The sequence below is a fragment of the Sarcophilus harrisii genome, chromosome 3 (assembly GCF_902635505.1).
Source record: "Sarcophilus harrisii chromosome 3, mSarHar1.11, whole genome shotgun sequence".
NCBI classification, from domain to species: Eukaryota; Metazoa; Chordata; class Mammalia; order Dasyuromorphia; family Dasyuridae; genus Sarcophilus; species Sarcophilus harrisii.
Genome location: NC_045428.1, coordinates 68,206,201 through 68,233,082, shown reverse-complemented (window position 1 = coordinate 68,233,082; position 26,882 = coordinate 68,206,201). Strand labels below are relative to the sequence as shown.

Sequence of the window (26,882 nt, the reverse complement as noted above, 5' to 3'; positions counted from 1 at the left end):
CTGTTTCATTTCTTTTTTCTTGACTTATGAACCATTGAATATAATTCAAACATAACCAAATATAACAAAACATAGCAACTAGTCAATGCTGAATGGTACAATTTCCTCACAAAGGAAATATAAAATGAAACCATGAGCTTTCTGTGTCCTATCGATATATTTGTTACTTAAAAACATGTATTAGCTATTTTAAAAGCTAATTTTTTAACCTGTGAAATGTGAAACAATTGTCAATTAAAGTCTTAACTTTGTATCCTTAATATTTAATATGTGATCTTAAACCTTTTTAATGTAAAATATAAATAAAAATAATGTGAAAAATGAAGTGTGAAATATAGATTTCTTTAGAGTATGTTAAACCTACCTCCTTCAACAATAGCTAATCAGAGTTAGCATTTATATATTTAATTCATTATATTTAAGGTTCACAAAGTCCTTGCTAATATTATCTCATTTTATCCTCATAACAATACTCAGGAGGAAAGTTATCTCCATTTTTTATTTTTTTTTTATTTAATAGCCTTTTATTTACAGGATATATGCATGGGTAACTTTACAGCATTAACAATTGCCAAACCTCTTGTTCCAATTTTTCACCTCTTACCCCCCTCACCCCCTCCCCTAGATGGCAGGATGACCAGTAGATGTTAAATATATTAAAATATAAATTAGATACACAATAAGTATACATGACTAAAACGTTATTTTGCTGTACAAATAGAATCAGACTCTGAAATATTGTACAATTAGCTTGTGAAGGAAATCAAAAATGCAGGTGTGCATAAATATAGGGATTGGGAATTCAATGTAATGGTTTTTAGTCATCTCCCAGAGTTCTTTTTCTGGGCATAGCTGGTTCAGTTCATTACTGCTCCATTGGAAATGATTTGGTTGATCTCGTTGCTGAGGATGGCCTGATCCATCAGAACTGGTCATCATATAGTATTGTTGTTGAAGTATATAATGATCTCCTGGTCCTGCTCATTTCACTCAGCATCAGTTCATATAAGTCTCTCCAGGCCTTTCTGAAATCATCCTGTTGGTCATTTCTTACAGAACAGTAATATTCCATAATATTCATATACCACAATTTATTCAGCCATTCTCCAACTGATGGGCATCCATTCAGTTTCCAATTTTTAGCCACTACAAAAAGGGCTGCCACAATCCATTTTTTATAAGATAAATAAAGTTGGTCAGACAGAGATAAAATGATTTGCCCAGAATCATATGACTAGTAAGCATCTGAAGTAGGATTTGAACATGTTTTCTTGACTCCTGATCTATCACTCTATGTGCTATCTCACCTTGCTACCTAGAATCTGAACCAATACTCATCTGATTATTGTTTTGTCTCATTCATTGACCATGTAATGTTATCTCATTAGCAAGATGTTACCTTGTTAGAAAGTTGAAAACTATTCATGATGATTTTCAACTTTTACATGGATTAGGAACTGATTATAAGTATTTTAATCTCTGTACATTTGAAATATTATAATAGAACTATTCCCAAAGACTATAGGCATGGGATATATTTCCATCAGAGTAGAATAATGAATATTTTGAAATGTTGAAACTTTCATCACTCAAATATCATATAGTTGCAATAAAAGCTTTATAAAAACATTTGACTTACCAAGCTAGTGACAAGTTAGGGTCTCATATATAGGTGAGAATAAAAATCCGAAGAATTAAGTTCTAGGAACTTAAAGCCTAACTATGCAAATCAGCACTGGGAGAACAAATTGCTTCTTTGTCCTGTACCTTAGCAACTAGTACGCAGCTGCTATTTCCACTGATGACATTTTTTTATTTTGCTTTATCCTTACACTTTCTAAAAACATATTCATCACTGTACACTTCTTATTGAAAATCCTACTCTATATTCAAGAGAGCATCAGTGTATTTTAAGGAAAGTAGATATGTGTAGATGCTATGCATTTGAATGACCTTTTAAAATCTTGCTTTTTGGTATAGAACAGATAACACTTAATAAAGTCAAAGCCTCATCAATTGTTTAACTTTTTAAGAATCAAAATGTTATTAGCTTTGAAGGATTTGAAATAAAACAGATCTCTTGTTACTATACCAGCTTAAACTTGACTTTGCTTTTTACTGATTTAAAATTAAATGAATTTTTAGCTTTATAGAATTCTATTCCCATTTTAGATATGAATTTCTTACAGAAATCTTCATGTTTACTTCTATCATATGAACTTTTGGCAGATTTTCTTGGAAACAGGATGGACAAATATGCTTCTATGTCCTATGTTAACATTCTCCAGAAATAAAAATGTTTTAGAATATTAATATTCTTATATTTTGTATTTTTATAATAAATAATAATATTAATATTAATTTTAAGGTTAGCAAAGTTCTTCCAAATATTGTCTCATTTTATTCTCACAAAAACACTGGGAAGGAAGTTATTACCTCCATTTTTACAGCTAAATAAATTATAACTAATGAATAATGAATATATATAGAGAATGAATATTATTCATATATAAGAAGCCCTCAGTCTTCATATTTGAGTCCCTGCTTTTACTTTCATATTTCCCAGATAGCATGCTGATCTGGATTGTATCATATTTTCTACTACTGTGATGAATATTATTCATATATAATGAATAAAATATATCTATAATAAATAATACATTTGTAATCAAGATTAACCTTAATATGTTTCTCATATTGTCTTATCTAAATTGTCATACAAATAATCATTTATTGATCTTTCTAAGTATAGTAAGCCATTGATAAACCAATAATGTATGGATCTGCTTGGCTCCCATCCCTGCCTCTACATTCTTGTCACTCACAAAGCTGACCTTGGCCCACATCCTAGAACCTATTTTGTTCTTAGGCGCAAAACTTAGCAGAAGGATGGGAGGAAGGAAAGGAAAGGGAAAGGGAAAGAGAAAGGGAAGGGAAAGGGGAAAGGAAAGGAAAGGGGAAAGGAAAAAGAGAGAGAGGGAAGAAGGGAAGGAGGGAGAGAGGAAGGAAGGAAGGGAGAAAGGGAAGAGGGAGAAAGAGAGGGAGGGATGAAGGGAGAGAGGGAAAGAAGGAAAGAAAGGAAAGGAGAGAAGGAAAAGGGGGAGGAAGGGAAGAAGAGAATGAAGAGAGGGAGGAAAGGAGGGAGGAAAGGAGGGAAAGAGCAAGGGAGGGAAGGAGAGTGAGAGGAAGGAAAGAAGAAAGGAGGAAATAATTGACAGAAAATAGGAAGGAAGGAAGAGATGGAGGGGAAAATGAATGGAAGAAGGGGGAAGGGAGCAAGGAAAAAAGAGAAGAAAATAGAAAAGGAGGAAGGGAAAAATTGAATGCCTAGTGTGTTCCAGGCATTGTTCTAAGGACTTTACAAATATCATCCTATTTGATGTTAATAACTATCTAGGAAGATAGGTGCTATTATCATCCCTACTTTACATTTGAGGAAACTGAAACAGATAGGGGATAAATTACATTCTTGGCCATGATTACATGGCTAGTAAGTATTTGAGATCACATTTAATTGCAATTCTTCCTTTCTCCAGCCCCAGTATTTTATCTACTAGACTGCTTAGCTGCCCAATACTAATATACAACACTTCAAAGTTTCAACACCAAGCTAATGATGGTTCTGCTTGAATTTGTACCTCAACTATAATTTCTGACTCCCCATTGTATTCCATTATTCTTGACTTGGATCCCTACTGAATAATTTGTTTCTTCTTGAACTAAAAGACCTTCCCTTTCTTTTTGATTCTTTCCAGGATCTGAAATTCTGCCCATAAACTCCCAGTGTCCATATTTAAGTCCCTGCTTTTGCTACCTCATTTCCCAGATAGCCCACTGACCTGGACTTTATCTTGTTGTCTACTTCTGCGAGTTCCCTTTATTACTGTCTTGCTTCTATGGGTCTTTTTAGTCTGTTGGCCCTAATCATTTTTCAGTCTACCTTACCCTACTATCAACAGACCTCTAGTTATAACAAGCATAAAATGTGTAAATAGAAAATGGTTGATGAAGAAAATTAGTTCATAAAATAATGATAATAATATTCACATTCCTTACCTTACAAGGTTACAATGAGGAGAGCACTGGGTATAGTCAAACTCTATTTGACTATATAGCTTGACAGCTTAAATCCTGATTCTACTGTTTACTAGCTGTATGGCTTAAAAAAGTCACTTAACCTATTTGAGCATTCTTACCTTTTAAAAGGATATAATAATACTTGCATTGTTTATTTTATAGAAGGGTAGTGTGAGCCAAGTACTTTCTAAACCTTAAAGTTTTCTATAAATATGAGTTATTACTATTATAAATTTAGGATGACAAATAAAGGACCTTGTATCATCTTTCTCTTGTGTGTAGGAATGACACTAAGGTAATCATTTAACTCATACATACTCTCCATCCATCCTGACAGTTTTTCTGTGGAATAGAACCTTTGATTTATAAAAAACTAGTTGTGTTTATCTACCTTGAATCACAGAAATTCAAAGTTTTAATAGGAAGCAGAGCATCTGGTACAAATTACGACATGAAACATTTAATTTGTGTTGTGTGAAATGAATTAGAGATTGTTCTACATGGTATTAAATATAACATTTTCCATGTGGAGAATCCTGTTGCCTTTTGTTGGTCTGTTTTTGTGAGAATGGGGAGGTAACATGTGCTATTTTTAATTTGTATATAAAAGAGATATTTTCCCTGCAGAAGAATTTTCAGGCTGTAAATGATCCCAATTTATGCATAAAATGAGTTTTCAGGATTGGCACAGAAAACAGGAGCAAATATGGGTTTGGAAGAATTCAAAATCGAGCTAGGAAGTTTCCGTGAACATCCAATACTTAACCTTTGTCTTGTATATTCTAAGCGGGTAGAGGATGAATCTTGGCAGTAATCAGGTCTGCATGCAACTCTACAGGTTCCTATCATTCACACTTTAAAAGTGACACATAAACTCTATATTAACCCTGATAATCTCTTTAAATGTTTCTTCTCTATTTCCTCAAGTGAGCATTTGTATAATGCAATAAGACATGAGAAATTACATATTGTTCCTGCTAACAAAAAATTAGAAATTCATTAAATAGAAGTAAATATAAAAGTTAGATTATATGTCATGTTCCATTTCTGATATTCTACAAATCATTGAATTTATTATGAGAAATTTAGAGTTACAGCCCTATCTCTATACTTCACTTACTTTGAGAAAACATCATAAGTTAGGAACAATGAAGAAAACAAAGATTACAATGAAGAAGGAGGAAGAGGAGGAGATTCTAAATAGAGACAGAAGCATCATAACCGCTGTCTAAATTCTAAATCTCCCTTCTTTAGTAGTTAGTTCATCATCTTAAAAGTGCAGAATATTGTAGGGCATTATGTTATCTTTTATATAGACATTTAGGTGGCATAGTATTAAACTTGGAGTCAGAAAAGACTTTGTTTAAATGTAGCATCAGATGCTCACTAGCTGTGTTACCCTCAGTAAATTACTTAAACTCTTTAAGCCTGAGTTTCCTCATCTCTAAAATGAGAATAATAGTAGTACCTATCTCATATTGTCATGAAAATCAAATGAGATAATATATGTAAAGCACTTTGCAAACATTAAAACACTATATAATCACTATTTATTATTGATATCATTATTATTACTTTGCATGGTTATGGGAGGGAGAACAAGGATTGTACAAAAGTTAACATACACATATCACTTAATGAATAAATATCTATTAGATGCCTATTTTATGCCCAATATTAGGCTAGCTAAATTGGGATGGGGAGCAAAATATATATATGAGAAATTCCTTGTTCTCAAGAGTTTTGCATGCTTCTTTGGGAAACAAAACTTCATAGATAAAACTTCCCTTTGTGATTTCACTTTTGATTACATTTCCTTTCCTCTTTCTCTGAACTTTGCTCTATCTTTGATGTCTTTCTCACATATGCAATCCTTCCCTATAAACCACTGTATCTCTATAAATCAAAATGTTCAGCTTTCTATGTTCCTTAAAAAAATAAAAGAAAGGCTTTCCTAGACTCTGCTTATAACTTTAAAGATACTGTTTTCTCTTCCCATCACCATCATTCTTATCAAAAAAGCAATTCTGTACCTTCCCAATATCCTTTTTCAGGCCTAATCACTATTTGGCTTCTGTTGTGCAACTATACCAACATTTTCCTATCTTATGTCACCAAAGAACAATTCAGATGCCATTTGGAGGTGAGGGGGGAAAGTATTCTTTTTAACTAAACTCAATAGTGTCCTCTCCCTTCCTTGAGTTCTTTATAACTCAACTTTGGGGAATATAAGACTAGTATCTCCTGATATCCCTTTTTTAAAAAAATTAAGAATACTTATCTCTTCATTATCATATGCTACACTTCTCACTTTTTAAAAGACTTGAATCTACATACAGTATCGAGTTACAAGCACCTTATTCTTAGTGCTTTTAAAAGTTAATATTATTTAGTATTGAATACAAGAGTCAGAACTGATTTCTCTTTTTATTATAGTTATAATTCACACAATGGAAAATCATTTGGTCTTTGGGCCTCATTTCCCATCTTTAAAATGGGCTTTTTGCTTCTTTATAACAAAAGTATTGGGAGGACAAATTACTTGATATCGACATTTTTTTATTCATTTTGATTTTTGTCTTTGTATTCTTAATACCTAGGGCAAAATGCCTGCCACATAGTAGGCACTTAACAAAAGTGAGTTGAATTGAATTTAACGCATTTTTTTTCTTTCCAACTTTTATATTGTTTTTGGTTATACATATATTTATGTAATTGAATATATCTTGTTCCTTACTACTTATTCAATTTTAATAAATCAAAATTTATCTTCTTTTTGTAATTCAGATAAATATGTTATTCCCTATTGCTTCTAACTTTTTAAAAAGGATTTTCTTTTCAAATTTTAAGCTTATGATAGAGCTCTAATTTATTGTGGTATATGTAAACAGGTAAAGATCTTTGTCTATTTTCTTATTCCTATATAGTTTTTTTGGCCATATTTATTAAATAAGGAATTATTTAATAATTTTAATTATACATATTTAACAAAAATAATCTTTTTATATATGTTTGGAGTTCTGGTTTCTCTCTTCTTTTTCATTGGTTGGTATTTTGTAGTACCAAATAATTTTGACAATAAACCAAGAAATTGCTTTTAATGTATATAGGAAGACGAATCTGTCTTCTCAGTTTATTCCCCCAGAATGCTTTTGATGCTCTTACATGCTTGTTTTTCCATACAAATTTTATTATGATTTTATTGTAATGGTATTTTGGTTATATTAAATTTAATTTGGGCAATATCACTGTGTTGATGCAATCCATCTATGAGTATTGAATATTAGAACTTCATTCTTATAAAAAATTTACAGTTGTCTTTAGCTTGTATAAATGTATTTTAACTGTATATAAATATATTTAAGTAAATTAATTCCCAAACATTGTGTTCTTCTTTTAGACCATTATTTTAAAATGTTTCTGTATCATATCATGAGAATATGAAACTCTAATCCATCCTTCAAACAGATGAAAATCTAATATTAATAAACCACTGATCTGATTGTATCAGTGCCCTGCTCAAAAAATTTGACATTTCTTGTGGTCTCTTGAATGAAATGTAAACTTCTCAGTTTGGCTTTTAATGCCCTTCTCAGTCTGAATCTAATCTCATATTTCAACCTGATTGAATATTATTTCCCCTAATACACTCTTAACCCCTTTCAGACTGGCTTACTTCCTTTTCTTTCTTTTAGAAATCCAAAGAGCTTTTCTATTTTTTAATTTTAAATTATTTATTTAGAATTCTATTTCCCCCAATTACCTTTAAACATTCACTTTCAATATTTGAGTTTCAAATTCTCTCCCTCCCTCTCCAATGTGACAAGCAATTTGATAGAGGTTATACATGTTCAGTCATGCAAAATATATCTCTATATTAGTCATGTTGTGAAAGAAAACATAGCCCAACATAAAAACCCAAGGAAAGGGAAGAAAGTTTTTTAAAAGTATGTTTCAATCTGTATTCAGACTCCATCAGTTCTTTCTCTGGGGGTGGATTGCATTTTTCATCATAAATCCTTCAGAATTGTCTTAGATCATTGTATTGCTGAGAACAGCTAAGTCATTCACAGTTGATCATTGTATAATATAGCTGTTACTGTGTAAACTGTTCTCCTGGTAGAACTCCTAGAATCTTTCAAAGCTCAGTTTAAGTGTTACTTCCTTCAAGGGACCTTCCTGTTTTCCCCAGATGGTAGCTTCCTATTTGATCACTACATATCTATATCCATAGATATGTCTGTGAATATATATATATATGTATATATATATATATATATATATATATATATATATATATACTTACCTGTGAACATGTATTGCCACAGGAGAACATAACCTCTTTGAAAGCAGGGGCTCTCTCAATTTTGTGTTTATATACCTTGACTTTACCTAGAAAGCAATTTGGAATTATGCCCAAATATTAATAAAGCTGAGCATACCCTTTGACCCAGCAGTATCATTACTGAGTCTATATCTCAAAAGTATCAAAAAGAAGGGAAAGGATCCATATGTAAAAAAGTTGTGATTACCTTTTTTTTGTGGCAAGTAACTGGAATTTGGATGGATTTCCTTAAGTTGAGAAATAGCTGGGTAAGGTATAGTATATGAAAGTAATGGAATATTATTATTCTATAAGAAATGATGAGCAAGCTGAGTCCAGAAAAAAACTTATATGAACTGATGCTAAGTGAAATGAGCAGAACCTAGAGAACATTGTACACAATAACAAGATTATGTGATAATCAACCATGATTGACTTGGCTCTTTTCAACAAAGTGGTGATTCAAGGCAAATGTAATAGAATTGGAATGGAAAATGCCATCTGCATCCAGAGAGAACTATGGAGACTAAATGTGAATTGAATCATGATATTATCACCTTTGTTGTTGTTTGTTTGTTTTTCTTTCTCATGGCTTTTTTACCCTTTTGATCTGATTTTTCATACACAACAAGACAAATAGATAAATATATTTAAGAGAATTGCATATCAGATTGCTTGCTGACTTGAGAAGGAAGAAGGTAAGGAAGAGAAGGAGAAAAATTTGGAACACAAAAGTTCTATAAAAATTAATGTTAAGAACTATCTATAGATATAATTGAAAAAAATATTATTTTAAAATTATTGGTTCTTGAGAAGATCTTTTATATATCTATTAATATAAACACACAACTTTTTTTTTCATCATCTTTCCTTCAAATTCTTTCTTTCTTCCTTCAGCTCCTATGATTCAGTATTGTCCTCATTCTCTTTAGCTATTCTATTTTTAACAGTTTTATTGACCCCTCTTGCTTCTCCAATCTCCTGAATATTGGTGAGTCCTAAATTTCTGTTTTCTGTTATTTTCTCTGTAAGATTTTTAACTTCATAACTTCAACTGACACCTCATAAAGGAGATCTTCTTCTCCAGACTATACTCTTCTTCTTAGTCTCAGTCTCCTACTTACAATTATTTACTCACTATAATCACTTAAATGTCACTCTGTCCTGTCAAAATCAGTATGTTCACAATGGAACTCATCAACTTTCCTGACTTCCTATTTCTAACTATACCATTTTTGTTCTTCCAGACACTTAAGACAAAAATGTAGTCATATTTGGTTATTTTCTTTTTTTCCCTTTTGCTTCTACAATCCTATCAGTTTTTAAATCTTGTTTTTTTACCTCCATGATATTTTGCAATTTCATCATACCTGATGCTTTCACTGCCCTCAATATTTCTCAGGTAGCTAGATGATACCACAGGTAGAGCACAAGGCCTATAGTCTGGAAGACCTATATTCAAATTCAGACTCATATACTTCAGATAGAAAGCTGATAGGCTCAGGGTGCACTCTCTTTTTCATTTTCTCTCTTTTTTCTTTTTTCACTGTTTTTCCAATTATAGTCAATGAAAACATTTATTTTACACTTGTAAAGGATTTTTGTGTCTTTTGCCTTCTCAGTAGGTGAAGGAGCAATAGACAAAAAGACTCTATTCCTAAAAATGAAATAAAATTTAATTTTTAAAAAATATTGTAATCTCCTTGAAGGCAAAGACTAGTTTCTTTTTTAATATTTTTTCTTAGCTCAATGCTGTCACATGGGAGGTATTTAATAAATATTCACCTCAATTCTTTATACAATTTATTTAGTAGGATTTTGTCGAATTAAATTGAGATTTTTAGCAAAAGACATCATTCCAATTCTTCAAGTAGGAGTGTGGCAGAATAAAAGTGATGTTTTAGAAAAGTAGGTTGGAAGTGCAATAAAGAGATTTGACAATAAGTGAGAAAGCACAGTTCAGTGAAATAGCCACTGAGTTTAGAAATCAGGAGATGCAACTTGAAGTCTTGCCTTTTTTACTTAATGGCTATGTGATCTTGCAACTTTTTTGAGTTTCAGTGTTCTTGTCTGTAAAATGCAAGTGATAATTTTCATTACTGATATCACAGTGATGTTAAAAGAGAGGTACTCTGTAGACAATTAGGCAATTTATACATTTGAGCTCTTATTAATGGAATCGGAGATCCCTGCTGCTTGCTGGAAGATACTGCAATGTGTTTATCCAAAACCAATTTGTGTATACCTACATACATATGTGTCTATGTGTATAAATACACATGTATATACAGTTTAATATGTGTTATGTAGGACAATGTAATTGTTGTGGTATGATATCATTATATCTTATAAGGTAAAAATAATAACAGTTTAATATTATATATAATTTAATCCAAGTATATTATGTGTATGTTTACATGTATATGTATGTATTTCTTTATCTTTTTTTAACATAGTTCAATGAAATGGACATTGTTCTTGGAAAATATAGCTATAGATACCTACATATCTCTATCTCTATCCATCTACTCACCTATCTGGATTGACTCTCTCTGTCTCTGTCTCTTTTTATTTCTCTGTGCATCTGTGTGCCTGTTTGTGTCTCTCTGTGTATTTATATATCTCTGTGTATATATAAACATACACTTAGATTATAGATAAATGATATTTGCACATATATATATATATTTGGCTTAAACTAATATCTGTGGAATATATTATAATCATTATAGTGTATAATCTATAATTATTACATAAACATATATCATTAAGCTATATAAAACTATACACATATACACATGCAAACACATAAAATTCAACCATTTTAAATAATCCCTCAGATTCATTTATATATTAGAAACAACTAAAACACCGACCCCATGACCTTATTGAGCCTTTATTGTTGATTGTTTTCAATATTTTGTCTTAGACCTTTTAAACTTTAGGAAGAAAATATACTTCAGAGGATAATTGTTGAAGGATGATCATAGTCCAATTCCCTGAAAGAACTGTTATATTTGAATATCATATTTGGTTATATTTGAATATCATATCATTTCTTCTTCAAGATGTTAACCTTAACCTTTAAGAATTTTTTCATCCTCTAATTCCTCTGTGGTATGGGGTGGGGTAAAAGAGATTGGAGGGTTAAAAAACCACCCTATTACCAATATGTAGAGCTTTATTCTTAGACCTGGCACAAAAAAATGAATGGTAATAAGAAATATTTTTCTACCTTGTTTTTCTGTTATTTTCTTTTTTCTATTTTTTTTTTAGTGTTTTAGAGTTTTATCTTAAGACATCTTGATGTACTGAGGAGTATTCTTCAAGAACTCTGGCAAATACATGAATTTTTGCACTTGCTGCTTTTACTTACTCACTAAGATTTTTTTTGTCCCTTTGCTGCATCAACTATTTACACTCCCACAGTTTTCAAACAGCCTTCAGGCAATTCCTTTGATGTTGAAGATACTTTTTACTCTGTCCAACTTAATTTAAGTAATTTTCTCATAACTTCAAAATGTAGTCCTTTTAAGATAAAAAAAAATCACAGAATCTCAGATTTGGAATAAAGTAAAGCCTGTAGCGTCATTCCTGGTGGCATTATAATATACTTGAAAGTCCACATTATGACTCTACTTAGCTTTCTGTCCCTGGCATATCCAGTAAGATGCATTTTTATCACCCAGGTGCTCACTAATTAGGGGAATGGCTAAACAAACTCTGCTATGTGAATGTAATTGTATAGCATTTTTTGGTAAGAAATGAAAAATAAGAGTAATTCAAAGAATGTAATTGTATAGTGTTTTTCTGTAAGCAATGAAAAAATAAGAGGAATTCAAAGAATGACTTACATCAATGGATGCAAAGAAAACCAAATTACTGTCTAATCTTAGTTCTGATAATCAACAGCTCATGAAAAATTTTCTTCCCATTTGTTAGAATGTGAATCGTAGGTTCATATTGCTGCATATTTTGTGAAAATCATATTGTTTTGATGGTTTATTTTGTTTATCTATCTTTTGTTGTTGTTGTAACCAAGGGTATAGGGCAGGAAGAGGGAATTATTGCAAAGGGAGAGTGATATGAAACAAAAAGCATCAATGAACAATTTTAAAGACTCTGAATAGGTGTCAGCTTGATGATAACATGATGTGGTCCCTGACTCCATGATTTATGTCAAGTCAAGCATTACCTTGAATAACTTGCTACCAGGATCTCAACATTGATCAGAATGATCAATGGCAGAAAACCATATATTAAGAAGCTCCTTCTAACAAATGTTTTGGCTTCTAAATATGATAGTTCCTGGTTGGAGAGGCCTCTGAATAACAGGTGAAATGGCCTGTTACCCTTATATGTTGCTTATATTCTCCTATTCCCTTCCAAAGACATGAAGTGTATGCACATCATAGATTTACTACTGCATATTCTGTCCTGATTAGTCTTTCCTTTAGAGCATAATAAGTATATCTTTCAAAATTCAATATACAATATATCTAGAGAAGGCCACTTCTGAAAACACATTTCCCTAGCCCTTTCAGGTAGATCATTTGTTTTATTTCAGTGCTAAAAGACTTGTTGGTTTGGAATGAAGCAGCAATTCACTGATCCCCATGATAGAAAACAGAGAAAAGTCTGCATCTATGATGAATCAGAGATTAGCCACTGAGCCAGAAAGAACTGCCTACTCAGTGATTCTAAAAGGAATTTAATTCCCTGAGCTTATCACAGAGTCTGACACATAGTAAATGCTTAACAAATTTTTTTCATTCATCTACAGAAAGTACTCCCTGGTATCATTTCTCAGAGCAAAGCTGGCTACACTTTCCATGGGGGAATTGCATTAGTGGAACTGAACACATTCATAGGGACCATGCTAATTGCCTCCTTCCCCATTATAATTCCTCCATCTATCCATCCATCCATCTATCCATCCATGTATTCATTCATTCTTCCTTTTCATCCTCCACCATTATTGGACCTTTGAGGATGGAAGGTCTAATCATTTGATAATATATATTCATCCTAAAGCTAGCAAGTGTCTCCTTCTTACTTTCTTAATGTTACTTTTTCAGGATGCTATTATTACATCCCAACCTTTCCCATTGTGCCTTCTGACATTCCCATTCTATCATTACTAAACTTCCTCTAATCTGACTTTTTCCTTCTATAGTCTTGTAATTAACAAAATGTGACTATTCTAAAAGACATTAATTACTTTCCAATCTCCTTTCTCCAGTACTCCATATACTTTCATCCTCCTGATCCTCAACATATTAGTCAATAAAGAAGAATATGCATTTTCCTTTTTCCTCTGTATTATGCCTAGACTAATAATTCCTCTGCAGCATCTTTTGCTTTAAAATTCATTTCACCTTGAATTTCATTCCACCTATATCTATTACCCCATGCAAATTTTGAGGTAGTAATTTTTTAGCCCCAAGTCATTCACCTTCTTTTTCAAGGAATTTATTAAATGATCCTTAGTTATCCTCTCTGTAAAAGTCCTTGTGTATAAATATATATATATATATATATATATATATGTATGTATATGTATATATATGTTGGTGTACTCTCAAAATTGTATTTCCAATTCAAAAACCTTTCAAATTCCTATGGTATGAACTTACTTATTTCAAACACAGACAAATCTTTGATCTCATCATCTCTCACAAGCATTACACTTCCATGATACAGAACTATGAAATATATATGACCACAGCTCCATATCTTTCTTTCTCTTCTTGTGCCTTTTACCTTCTAAAACTATTCTTGATCATTGACTACAATTCACTCTTTCTTGAGTCCTCTGTGATGTACTAGGCCTTCTCCCCTGTAGTAGCCTCACTGTTAATGTAATTGAATCTTTATTTAAATAGTTCAACTATAAAATTTTTGCAAGGCTTATATCCTTTGCTTCTTTATCTTATTGCTATTCATCCCTTGCCAAACACCTATTCTGCATTATTCCTCCTCTGCCTCATTTAAAACTGCTTCTTTCAAGTTTATTCACAATTTTTAATGGATAAATAATGTGACCTATTCTTGCTCCTCTGCAGTATTTTATACTATTGACTCCTCTCCCATTGGATAAAGTTTTCATCTTGGACTTTTGTGACATGCTGTCATTCTCTTTCTCCCTGCTGAACACTCCTCCATTTTCATTGGATTATCAATCAATAAGCATTTGTTATACAATTGTTCTAGGCACTGGGCTAAACATACTCTACCTACTAAATATGTTGTTTTCACAAAACTCTTATCTTGAATATTCTTTTCTCTCTCTTTGTCCCTTATTTCTTGATGATCTGATTAGATCCTGTAGATTTAGTTATAATTTCTATACAAAATTCTATATAGGTCTATATGTCTCTTCAAACCTTCAATGCTATATCACCAAGTAACTGTCTTTTGAATATATTCTCCTCCTACATTTTCTGTAGACATCTCAAACATGCATCGACATCATTCTTTCTTGTCTCTTCTTTCTTGTTGACATTCTATAGTACATTCCCATTGTACCTTATAGATACTTAATAAGTATTTATTTGAGCTTCAATTTCCTTATTTACAAAATAATGTTAGATAAGTTGGTCCCTTCCTGCTTGATATCTGTGACAGTGCAGTTCTTCTGTCTTCATCTACTGATCTTCACCAAATGTTTCAGACAATGCTTCTTTCTCCAAATCCTAGATTCCCTTACATGAGTAGGCTTCCACTGTCCTTTCTATCAATACTGTTCCTTTTATATGTTTTAATTTACCAGAATTGTGCCATAGTTGTAGATTCATTTTGATAAAGGTGAGTATATAAAATTACTCACTTTTTAAATTCATGTTTTTTACATAAATAAAATTACTCCTGTTTTGTTACGTATAAATGAATCATTCTGTTTTAGATTGAAATATAATAAGGATATATTCTTTTTATTATTATTTTATAAATTTATTTATTTATTTTCAGTACACATTGCTTTATGAATCATGTTGGGAGAGAAAAATCAGAACAAAAGGAAAAAAGCATGGAAGAGGGAAAAATAGGAAAAAAAAAAAAAAAGAAGTAAACATAACATGTGTTGGTTTACATTCAATCTCCATAATTCATTTTTTGGATGCAGATGAAATTTTCTGTCCAAAGTCTACTGGGATTACCTTAAATCACTGAACCACTGAGAATAGCAATAGTCTTACTGTTATTGTATACAATGTATTCCTGGTTCTGCTTGTTTCTATTAAGAAACTTTTCTGTTCAGAGACTTGGTTTCATGTGATTTTTAAAGGAAACTGGGAGAGCTCGAGCAGTTTCCTGTCTTCTTGGTTCTATGTTCAGAAGAGAAATGGGAACATTTTCATGTCTTCTGCTCCCCTCTTTTTCTTATAAATGATTTACTAGACTATAATATATAGCTTGCTACCCTTTTATATTTTTAATCTTCCTTCATAGAAAATAAAATAAAATCTCATAATAAAGGGTTCTTTTTTTTTTTTTTTAAATTATGGACACCTTTAACCGTATAATGAAACTTATGGAAACTTACTTTAAATTTAAAATTAAATTAGTTTAATTTAAATTTAAAACTTATTTAAATACACAAGATACAATAAATAGGATTATAAAGGAAATGATTAAATTGAGCTACATTGATCAGAATATTGGGTGTTTTTTTTTTAATTTAGCACTTAAATACAAAATAGAAACAAAGGAAGAAAAAAAAACATTGTCATGTGCACTGCATATGAATATGAGAGAATTAAAAAAAGTAACAATAAATTTCCATTCCAAAAAAGCATACATAATAGAAGACATTTTTATTTAGAACTGTGCATCTTTTTTTGCTTCTTTATAGGTTTTCTTTTATTCTCTGTTGTAGACTTTTTACTTTATTCCCCACCCCTTTTCTCTCCCAACCAGGCTATAGCTAAGCATAGATATATTTATGTAGATATAGATAGATAAATAGATATACATACGCCACATATACACATACACAAAAGCATATTATTATGCTTTTGTGTGTGTGTGTATATGTCATAATATTATGACTAACATATAAAGTAGATTTTTATTTTTTCAGAATATTGTTTTTAAAGAAATAGAACTTCACAGAGCACAAGTTTGAAATCCCTGATATACATATTGATTTGGACTGTTACTTCTTATTTATTACCTGAAGTTCTCATTAATTCATGGAGAGTGATAAGCAAGCAAGAAACCAACACATTTTCATAAAGACTGAAAATCAATCTGATTAAAATCAAATTCTTATACCTGTGTTACTAATTATATATGAAGGCATTACTGAAGAAGGAAAATATAACATTTCATTTTCTAAATCCCATGATAATACTGCATATTGGAGATATCTATATAATTTTTAATTTTTATGCATGTGAGATAATCACACTAAAATGATATCTAAAGTATGATTTATGTCATAGGAAATTACAGATCCCACAATATCTTTGCAAGAGGTATAAGGTATATCACTTATATAGATCTCCACTTTTTTTTTTTTCATGAAGGTCAACAGCTTGGAATTTCAATGTACAAATGTAGTCTTATGTATCTAGTAAACAACATTAAATTCAGCCAATATGTGCTAAAATTTATGATGGATACAGTAGCATTTGACACTTTTGGGAGATGTAGCTCCTGAAAGACTACATTTAGAGTTTTAATCCTATCTTTTCAGAAGCAAAATTACCCTATAATCACATTAAAATTGGCATGTCACTTATATGGTCAATGATAACTTTGTGATTACTTTTATTATATTCTAAAATGCATCTCTACTAGAAATTTTCCAACTTGCTTTTCTTATATTCATTCTTTGCCTTGGGTAATGTCTAAATCCTGCATCAGTTCATTAGCATAAAGAGAAACAGATTACTGACTTCTGTGGTACAAGAGAAAACCTTTATTGTTATCTATTTGATTGGTTTATATTATTACCTATTGATTCTATTATCTTTTTGAACTGCAAACCCTTTAAGGAAAGAGATCTGTTTTGGAAAGAGTCAATAATTCTTTTTAAAATGAATGAATCTTTAATGTTAATTTCATAATCTAAGAAACCAAAACACCTTGACTTCCTTAGTTGTACTCTAGGAAGCAAGCTATTTCTTTAAAAACAATATTCTGAAAAAAGAAAAATGTAGTTTATATGTTAGTCATAATATTATGACTTTGCTATATATATTTGCTATATATATATATATATATATATATATAATAGCTATATATAATTATTAAAGTTTGTGGTCAAATGCCAACCACCCACATCCATGACATGCCTTTGTTCAGACAGCTCCAAGATTACTTTGCTTAATGAAAAAAATGAATTCATCATTTGGATAGCTATATGAAAGGAGATTTCACATTCTTTTTATTATACTGCCAGGGTATTCCCTTATACACAGTTGTCGAGCTTCTCACTAGTTGCCAATTAGACCCTACATGGAAAAGTCATGTAATGTCTACTAGAAAGTACAACAAAGATATGTAAATAATATTTTTTAAACCTGTGATTTCATTGATATAGGGAATCCTGGGCAAGGAAACTAACTTCCTCTAGCAATACAGGTTAGTCTAGTCCCCGTGACTTCTCTATTGTGACTTTCTCTGGGCAAAACCTAGAGCACCGAAGCTTATACCTAGTGTTTGTTTTTTTTTAATATTTTCCCATATTAATCCATCAACATTGGCTATATACCATACACCATACTAGGTGCTGACCAAGATTAAACGATTCTACTCACAGGGAGCTTACTACATTCTAATGGAGAGAAGAGTACACATAAAAATATAAATAGCACAAATATAAAGTTAACAAATACAAATGTATACAAGTTGGTTAAATACAAGTGGTACAAGAGGTAGAAATAAAGCACTTGGTGGAATCAGAAAAGACTTCATGGAGATGATAGTTCCAAAGATGCATATTAAAGGAAGAGAGAGACTCTATAGAGTTGAAATGAAGCTAGAGTCAGGGTGGAAGGCAAGAGGTGAGGGAAAGCAATCTATTCCAGGCATGAAAACCACTCAGTTTAAAGACATGAAAATGGATTATAAGGATCCTTATAAGGACATGACAATGGATTATAAGGAAATATATATATATATATTTATATATATTTATATATATATTTCCATATTTATCTTGATGCACAAGAAAAATCATCTTTTTTTTGATGCACAAGAAAAAAATGAGGAAAAAAAAATATGAAACACTTCACAAATTTGCATGTCATCCTTGAGCAGAGGCCATGATAATCTACCCTGCATCATTCCAATTTTAGTATATGTGCTGCCAAAGTAAGCACTGTCATACACTCTTGATAACTTACTCAGAAGCATAGTACATATAGAGGAGTATAAATACTTTGAGGATAAAAAAGGTGTCATTATTCTTTCAATAAATATTTGTTGTGTACCTACATCTTGCAAGGCATCATGCCCACTGTTTCAGAATAAGCCAACTTTTATCTAATTTGTAACATCACCAGCTGTTGTTTAAAAAAAAAAAGGCAAATACAGGCAGTTCTCAATTTACAAATAAGTTGTTTTCCAAAATTCCATTTGAAAGTCAATTGTTTGAAACTCAAAATGTGTTTTCCCCCATATTGCAATGCTATTCCAAGTGTCTAGGTCTTTGGACCTTTATAAAAACCTCTTTGTCGTATAAATGTCTGACTTACCTTAATATACTAATAAATAGCTTTATTAAGCCTACTTTGTTTCTAAGGGAAAGAGGATGGGGAGGTACTGGATATGTGATTTCATTGATATTCAGCGGTTCTAGGTGAAGAAACTTACCTAGAGGTGATTCCATTTGAGGATTGCCCAGACCTTAAGAGACCAGATCACATAGCCAGTAGATATAAAAGGTGAGATTAAGATCTAAATTTTCCTGGTTCCACCAATTTTCTTTTCCAAACACCACAATTATTCTTTAAAAAGTGGGATGAAGGGAAGATGGGAGGTTTCAAATTCAGTTCTGGATGATTTCTCTGAAGCTCTTCTGCTGAAGTCATCATTACTGAAGAACCTACATCATCTTAATCTACAAGATTAATCTTGCAGAAGTCATTAGGAATGCCTTCCCTACAACTCACTGTCACTCCTGATAGTGCCACCAAAAAAAAAAGTGATCATTTTTGGAAGCCACTGGAACTTTCACTAGAGCCCCTATATGTAAAACAGTTGAGTCAGTGGTGAAACTTTTGCTCCTAAAACCATGGGACCTGTCACTAACAAAGCTATTATTGCCCCTGGACAGGCTACCACAGACAACATTATCTCTGGCAATGTGTACATTGGGAGAATCTCCTGCAGCCTTCACATCAAGCTCTTAGCAGGGGCTACTTTGTCTTTCTGAAGCACAAATGGCTGAAATTCTTGTAGCTTCAGCAGTGGCCTGAATAACCTTAATTCAACAGACATTTATTTAGCACATAATGTGTGCACAACACTGTGTTACTACCAGGCAAACAAGGATAAACAAGCCATTCCTGCCCTCCAAGAGTTTACATTCCTCTGGATATTGGAGATAACAGTGGACTCCTTCACTGGAGGTATATAGTCTGATGTTCCTAAAACACGGAATCTTCATATAAATTGCTTTTTAATTTTTTTTTTCATGAATCAAGTACATTATTATGTTCTAACACTTTAAATTTTTTTATAAATTGAGAATATAAGATCTTAGATGAGGGATTCTTCACTTTTATGTTCAGAAGTCCTTTAGCAATCTTCTAAAGCCTCTAGGGACCTTACCAGAATTATGTTTTTAAATGAATAAAACAAAAGGCCTAAGATTATAATGGAAACTAATTATACTGAAATAACAGTTATCAAAATATTTTTCCAAGTTTATATAATCCAGGTTAAGAATCACTTCTTAGAGAAAAGAACCCATTATTTGTTTTTTTATGTTTTAGTGCCTAAATTTCTTAGTTCTTGGTAGGTACATTACCTCTTTAGGATTTTTTTTTTAACATTTTTGATTCACTAATTAAAAGTTATCTTGGTTTATGTTGGTAATCCTTACAGATAAATGTATTTTTGGCATAAAGGAGTTAATACAATTACAAACAAGCCTGGAGACTAGATTTTACACCTGAAAACCTTTTATCCAATGTTTTCTCAAAACAATTTCTCTTTAGGACCATGCCATTTCTGAATTTCCCTATCTCACAGATACTCCCCATTACCTTTCAAGTTGACAGTGTTTATTATGTCCCTTTAACAGTTCTGTTTACTTTTTTAAGCATCAGGGAAAATGGGAGAAAGAGTCATGGATCATAGGTTAAATTCGGCATAATTACTTTCAAAGAAAATAAATGATCAGGGAAATGGCATGTATCTCATTGCCCTGCATGCTGTTAAAGAATTAATTAAATGTATTAAGAATCAATTTACTTTAATTGAAAAAAATTTTAAATGGTGAGAAAAAATATTAAAGGCAGTCTTTAAAGAGAAAAGGCATGAACTGGGTGGTCTGGAGGATGCTTCTATAGCCACTGAAGATTAGTTGCTAATAAGCTCTGATTTTGTTTCAGGCTCTCTGAGGGGGAATATTGAGTGTTCCATTGGCTTGCTAATGAGTACTGTCACACAGTAGACTGGTCTCTGGTACTCTCTTCTAAAAGCAATGAGGAAATTTTTCTCTGAAGATAACTTAATGGAAGGACTAGAGCAAGTTCACTCAATTAACTCCTTTCTTGGGAATATACTAGTTTAATGAACAATGAGGTACATCTACTAAATTAGATAGTTTGTAACTACATATGACATTATAAAATGTCTATCAGTAGTATTCCCAACCAAATATCAAATAGCAAATCAAAATTGATTGAAAATACATCTCTCTCTCGCCCCCCTACCCTTAAATCTGTGCTTCAGGACAAGAAAAATAGAAAATGTCATTCAAGTATATTTCTTAATCTCTCCCAAACTCATAGAAAGAAGTCTCTAAATGCAAGATCCCACTCTGGTACTGATATCAATTTCAAACATAACTAAAATGAAAAAATCTGAGTATCTGGTAAGTTTTGCATCAACTTCATTTTTTATAAAGGCATTCTGGGATGATCTGAAACAATCTTCTTAAACTCTAGCATTTTCATGGAATCCCATTGATTAATTATCCTCCTTTTTGTATTCTAAAAGCAGGACATCTATTGTCCACAAAAGCATATTCTGAAGTTGATGCAAAATAAATAAATACATTTATCCTAAAAGTCAGTCTCCCTGTGATGGTAGATAGATTTGTAGTGAGTATCCTAGGGAGTTTCAAACTCTCCCAGCCAATAAAATTTCTTTAACACCCTACAACTGTCACAATAGAACAGCTGCCAACAATTCCATATTAATCAGTGAATTAAAGATATATGCCTGCTTATTACAAATAACTTTCAGTTGTTCATATTGTGAGTCAGCAAATCGCAATGCTGAAGAATGTGACAGCTCCCAGCTAAGTCAAATTCCTAGGTGAAAATGAGAAGGAAACATTAGAATCTGTGTTCACGATTTGCTGCTGTGGGTATTCTATCAATGTGAAGTCACCTTGAGTGAAGCGACAGCCAGGCCCACCTCTCAGACAGCCCTTTTCAGTCTCATCTTCATTCTCCATGCAAATATCTTTAACAAGGTCAACACAAACAGTGTCAGCCAGGTTGATTTGTTTTTAAGCAGACAAGCAATTCGAGGCACTGTTTTGGAGGGGTAATTTTCCTTTCAGCTTGTGTTTTACTTCTTTGAAAAGAGAAGATAGCTCCAAAGCCTTTGCTCATGTGGGCTTCCCTCCAGAATAACCACTTCTTTCTACCCTTCAGTTCATTCCCTTCACTTTCAAAACCCATCTCACAACTTAATAGGCAGCAAAAGCTTTCCCATGAACTCCAAATGGCTGTAAGCACCTCTCTACCCAGTGTTTAGTAGCTCACTTTTTTCGCTGCCTTATGAATAGATTCCTTCTTTAATTCTCTATTTTTCATATGTACAGCAAATATACTTCTAATGTTATAATCCCCAGACTCCTAATATCCCAACTGCTAAACACTCAGAGTTGGTTCAAGAAATTATTCTTAACTGAATGAGAGTGGGAAATGTAAACAAAAAAAAGTGATAATTGCTATCTAGTATTTACAAAGCAATTTAAGGTTTACAGAGTATTTTGACTTATGTTTCCTCATTTATTTATTCTTCACAAATTATGATATAATGAAGTGCAATTAGTATGCCCATTTCGACATATGAGGAAAGTGAGCTTAAAAGAAGTTAAATTATTTGCTCAAGATCACTTAGCAACTAAGTGTTTGAGGCAGGATTTGAATTCATGTCTTCCTTATCCCAAGCCCAACACAATATATACTGCACCATTTAGTTGCCTATTATTAATTCTTTTTCCTGTAATTATTTCTTACCTGTGTCCTTGTGAGTTAATTTAATATCCTTTATTGCGACTCTTTAAGTTCTAATCCTCTCAGTCATTCTATCTTCTATTTAATAAATTAGTTACTTCTCAAACTTCTCAGGTTTCTTTGCTCTCTGAAAAATAGAGTGAGTTTACAAAATTCTCCTGCTTCTCTGGGACACTGAGGAAATGCCTTCCTTATCCCACTCTATCAGTTCCACCTGGGATTTGTTCTCCAAAAAGTAGATGTAATGATGAATGATAGCCTCTTACCCAAGGGAACTGTGCTTTTGTGCTCTAAAATTGTGATGCGTAATGTTGCTTTTGGTTTTGTTTTATTTTGTTTTGTGAGATGTGAACAAGTTATAATAATTTCGGGACAGATCACCCTAAGATGATTCTGGATGTAGAGTCCATTGAGATGCTTGCTTTCTCCAGATAACATCTTAATATTAACCTCAACATTTCTTTGGTAAGAGCTACATATAATGGGCTAGATCCCAGATCATCAATTCTTTTTTACCCTATGACATTTTTGTCCACTCCTTTTCATCAGTTTTCCACAGGGCATCCACAGCATGATGTGAGGCTCTGTCCTAGTTTCCTTAGTTATGTTTATGTAGTTATAAGATTAAAATTCTAAAGGAGAAAGTAACTTTGCTCTGAATAGAGCACTGGGCTTAAGATTCCAGAAGATCTGATGTCAGACTGTGTCAGACACTTATTAACTCAATGGTCCTGGACAAATCACTTTAATCACTCTCTGCCTCAGTTTCTTTAATGATGAAATGGGATTAATCATAGCAATTCCCTTCCAAGGTTGTTGTGAAGATAAAATGAGATAATTGTAAAGTGCTGTATAAACATTTATATATATTTATATAGAAATAATAATATTATTATTATATAAAAGTTCATAGACATTTAAAAATAGTTCAAATAGAAATATAATATCATAGTTATTTAACAAATTTGCTTAACATTAATGAGAAAACTTTTTGTTTTATCACTTAAGTCTTTTTCTTTTATTCTTTCCTGTTCATTCTTATTTGTTTTGATTTCAAGTTTCCCATCCTGCCTTGACCAGATGGTAAAATTTGTTTAAACCTAAATTTTTGATATGTAACTGTTCATAGTTTAGAGATGATATCTTCTTTCCCATCAAATGACACAGTCAACATATTTGCTTGCTAATAGTAACCCATGACAAATGGCTGCCATTTTAACTGATTTAAAGTTATCATTCAAATGTGACATCTAATGGTTCCAGCTTGAAGTTTCTTTGTCAACACTAGGAGTAGCAAAATTGAGGTGATCCATAGAAAATGTGGCTTTACATTTTTTAAAGGAAATGAAAAATATCCTCTGCCTCTAAAGAGTACTTAATGTAATGCTGAGTAGTATAGAGAATAAAGTAAATAAAAAGAGAAAAGCTCATTCACAGATTTTGATTAGAATTATGATTTGCACGATATTTCCATTAAAAATACAATAGTGGTTGATGTATGTTTCCTATATTTTATATATTTTGAAATGCATTAATTTTCCCTGCTGTGAAAAAATGACATTCCAAAACAGGGCAGCAGGGGAAGATGACATCTTTATTATTCTGTCATATAAAAACTAGTTCTTCAGACTCTTTACGGGTCTGTGTCTCTCAGGAAGTGACAGACTAATATGTTATATTATGAAATTTTAAGTAGCCTCAATAGCACACCAAGCAATTTCTCTTTATACATTAAAAGAAATTCTATTTCTATACACCTATTAAAGTGTCTAAAACATCCTGTTAAAACCAGGAAAACTACATTTGTCCTTTAAAACCATCAATGAGGAGATCCTTATGCATTAGTAAAGTAGTAGATATTGGTCAGACAATGGATATATAACTTTCTAATATAAGATTTAACTGCTTCCGCTAACTACTTACCCAGATAAACTGGTGTGGTATGCATTGACAAGGAGATTATTATAGATTTTCCTAACCATATACATAGATCTAACCACAATGCTTCAAGTTTACTGTAACCCAATAAAGTATAAAAAAAGTTCATCTTAGTTTCAGTATGTCAGATCTTCCACTAACAAAGTCTTACTATGATGTGCCTCACTGTGATCTGTGGTGGCTCGGATTCTCAAAGGCTTAGTACAGTGCCAATGTAGTACAAATTCTGAGCACTGGAAAAATGCTGACTCTACACCTGGCAGTTGATTAGGTATTTGTTATCCAAAAAACAATCTCACTAAATGTATAGAGGCTAATTATTGCTAGGTGGTGAATGATTTACCATTTTAGAAATTCATTAAGTTGTTTGTTTGGACATTGGAAAGGTGGTAATCCTGTCTTAGTTTTTTGAGCATGCATACTAATGAAACCAAGTATTAGAGCATGGGAAATTTGGCAAAAGGAACCTAAATAAAAACTGAAATACGGTAATACGCTATAGCTAACATAAAGAAATTTGAATCTTTGAATGAATGAATGAATATTTTAATTCATTTAATAAGCATTTTAAGTTCTTATGATGTGCTAGGCAACATGTTATAAGCTGCAAAGACAAAAACAGACCCTACTCTGTTCTCAAGGAGTTTACAATTTACCTGGTATAAAAAATAAAGAATGTGTAAACCCAGTATCTTTCATACCTAACTAATTAGCCATGATCAATAAATCAGTAAAAGTGTTTTCCCCCCACAGCTACGCCATTGGCCACTAAAGAGGAACTCAAAGTTTGTACGCATAAAAAGACAGCTAATAAGACAGTGCATGCATAACAAATAAATTTGTATCTATTCTGTTTTTTATGTAAACTCTTTTCTGTGCTTATGTTGTTTTCTCCTTCCCTGATTCTGGTAGGATGCAAAATCCTTGAGGACAAACAGTTATTTCAATTTTATTTGCAACTACAGAGCCTTGGACAGTTCCTGCTACATGTCTTATTATGTTTTGTTCCACTCTTCATGACCCCATTTGTGATTTTCTCAGCAAAGATACTGGAATGTTTGCCATTTCCTTCTCCAGATCATTTTACAGATGAAGAACTAAGGCAAACATGAATAAGTCACTTACTTAGGCTCATATAGCTAGTATATGAGGGTAGATTTGAACTCACAAAGATGAATCTTTTTGACTCCAGGCTCAACATTAATGCAAATGAATGCTATAATTCAGAGCTGTTCAGTAAGACTAATTAACCAGAGAAAATGTGGATGCCATTTTAAGCAGGAGTAGTCTGCAAAAGACATGGCCAGTACGGGGGGACGGGAAGGGAGGGGGAGCAGAGTAAATATAGAGACATTTTTGGTTTGGGAGGAAAACTTCAAAATAATAGATAGAGAGGCAAGATTCAAAAGTATCTTCAATTCCATGCTAAGGACCTGACCTTGTGGTATTCTAATTTAAAGTACTTTTGAAATACAAGGGTTGGAGTAAAGCCAAGATGGTGTAGAGAAGCCAGGACATTGTCTAAGCACTCTACAATTTCCCTTAGGAAGTATTTTAAAGCCAAGTCTCAAGAATTCTAGAGTAACAGAATCCCTCAAAAGATAGAATGAAAGAATTATCAGCCCAAGATAATTTAGAAGGACTTGATGAAAGTTCTGCCTCACTTGGGCAAAAGGGTAGAACAACCTAGTGCACATAAGTGTGCAGGCAAGTCAATGGTAGGCAGCTAGCTACAGCATAGATCAGCAACCAAAGCCCCATGGTCTAAGCTGAGCAGGCCACAGTGCTAGCTATGAAGCATCCAGCCCCATTGCAGCAGGCAAAATGTCAGGCCCAGAACATAACAGGCACAACTAGGCTAGGCCATCCTCACACAGTGAGCCTTCCCCACAGCCCCTGGCACAGAAATGCAATGAACAGACCCCTGATCCTAACTGCAAGAAGCAAGGGATAGTCTGAGTTTTCTGTGCCCCAGAATTTGACTTGAAAAAAAATGAACAAAGAAACCAAAAGTGCACTGAACATAGAAAGCTACTATGGCAACAGGAAAGATCAAAACATAAACTCAGAAGAGGACAACTATGTCAAAATTCCTATATGCAAAGCCTCAACTG

General features: G+C 32.4%; 1 protein-coding gene and 1 non-coding gene across 4 annotated transcripts in view; one reads left to right on the top strand and one right to left on the bottom strand.

The window, feature by feature from the left end:
- Positions 1-26,882, top strand: part of SPAG16 (sperm associated antigen 16) — a 1,146,423-nt gene that overhangs the window by 1,037,477 nt on the left and 82,064 nt on the right. The gene's annotated exons all lie outside the window — the stretch shown is intronic.
- LOC111720054 lies at positions 18,623-18,729 on the bottom strand. Its single transcript, XR_002769919.1, has one exon. It is a non-coding gene; the product is annotated as a U6 spliceosomal RNA (small nuclear RNA).